This window comes from Thermobia domestica, chromosome 4 (assembly GCF_964235325.1).
Source record: "Thermobia domestica chromosome 4, izTheDome1.hap1.1, whole genome shotgun sequence".
NCBI lineage: Eukaryota > Metazoa > Arthropoda > Insecta > Zygentoma > Lepismatidae > Thermobia > Thermobia domestica.
Genome location: NC_137457.1, coordinates 12,500,234 through 12,502,198, shown reverse-complemented (window position 1 = coordinate 12,502,198; position 1,965 = coordinate 12,500,234).

The following is a 1,965-nucleotide window of genomic DNA, read 5'->3' as shown; positions in this document are numbered from 1 at the left end:
TACATAAGACCCTACTGTCTTTATAGAAATCCACTGCAAAGTGCATTATTGAACCAAATGTTTTATTTACTGTTTCATGTTCATCACAGGAAACTCTTTATCGTATCCCAAATGCTTATATATTCTTTTCTTTTTAATATCTTGTAATTAATAGTTATTAATAATTGCCATCTCTGATTTTTTCACACAATTTATATTCACACAGTAATATTTTAATTCAGCTTTTATAATGTGCGGGCTGCTATAATACAAAACGATTTGTTGCGAGGGTAGCGTGCTTCCAAATCTCTCCAATACTTTTCATAACTTGCCAAATCATCATTTGTTATTTTTTGTTTTATATGCTGCAGACAGGCACGCATATTAGTTCTTATATTGGTGTCTTTCTCCCTCTTTTTAATCACAAGGTTTCAGAATAATCGAAAGCAAAATATTATTGGTTGTCAGTTTTCCCAAAGATGTCTGAAATTAGAAGTATTGTTTGTAACATTGCTAACATTAATATTTCGAAAGCATATAGACAATTTACAATGTGTGGACAACAACAGTCCACTAGAGGATAAATTAAATGAAAATATAGACGAAACCTTTATAAGATACGGCAACGCTTTAGCACTCAGTCGATGCTACTGAAAACATGTAAGTTATGCCTCAAGGAACTGAAAACGCGTAATATTTTCCAATGACTCACCGTTCACTATATTTCATACCAAGGGAGTATTTCTGTATCTCGGATACTCAAAGATGTTTAAGGTACACAATGTGTCCTCAAACCGTAAAATATGGTTGGCAGCTGTATATTCTAATTTGCTTAATTTTAATCTTTCTGACGCTCAACCATACAGATCATTTCAGTGTTGGTGATTATGTCCACATATAATGGTCCACCTGCATTATATGGTCAAGAAATTCTTTCCAAGCAATGAAGCAATTTTCCACGATTAAAATATATATCTCACAACAATAACATCTCTGGATACTTCTTTCAGGAATATTAGAAGAAAGTTGAAGACATTCACTAATTTACCCCATGAACATGTCTAAACCTGTGTTGTCTCTTCTTAAAATGATTATGTTTTATTGTTTTAAATTTTCTATGTACAATACACTTATAGGAGAAAAATAACAAGGTATATTGGACATTCTAAATAGAACTCAAATTAGATGATATCTAACATACATGATATAAATTATTATTCAAACATGATATTCATAATTTTATACCCATGCTATCAAGCATAACTCACAGTCTATGTTTATATATTGTATTTTTTTCATAAATAAGTGAATTCAATTCTTTTAAGTACTGACAGATAAATATAATGAAAATTAGAAGACATAAGAATTAATGATAATTTTACTGTTGAAAAGTGACAGTAACGTTATTTCATAGAAAACTGAGCGTCTCTATTTCATTCTATTTTAAGTTGAACATAGGTTGGACGAGAAATATCTTCATGCAGCAAAAACATTTAAATATTACTAATTAATAAATCTCGAAAAACAATGATACAATTTTACACTACGCGAATAGTTGATCCAGAAAAAGGAGCAGCTAATTGTCTCAAGGAATTTCAGGTCTTCTTCCACATCTTGACTATATGGAGCGGGAATTATTCTTCCCAAAATCATCTACAAAACACTATTTAGACATGTACCCGAGAAAATCATCCTCACTGTTACTACATCCTTGTGAAACATCGATTCAAGTTAAAAGCTTTTTAAGTTTCTTTTCGTCTTTCCAAATGCCTGAATAAATTCCTTACACCAGGTAAAGAGATTTAAGAATATAATTAATCAAATTAACATGTGTATTTATATGAAAGAGCAAAGTTTCTTGGTAAACAGTTGTAAATTACTGTAATATATTTTTTACTGTAATTTGCATTCTTTATAATATTTTCATTTATTAACAAAAGGTATGCATGTACTTCCTAGGTTGCAATATACTTCTGAAATAAATAC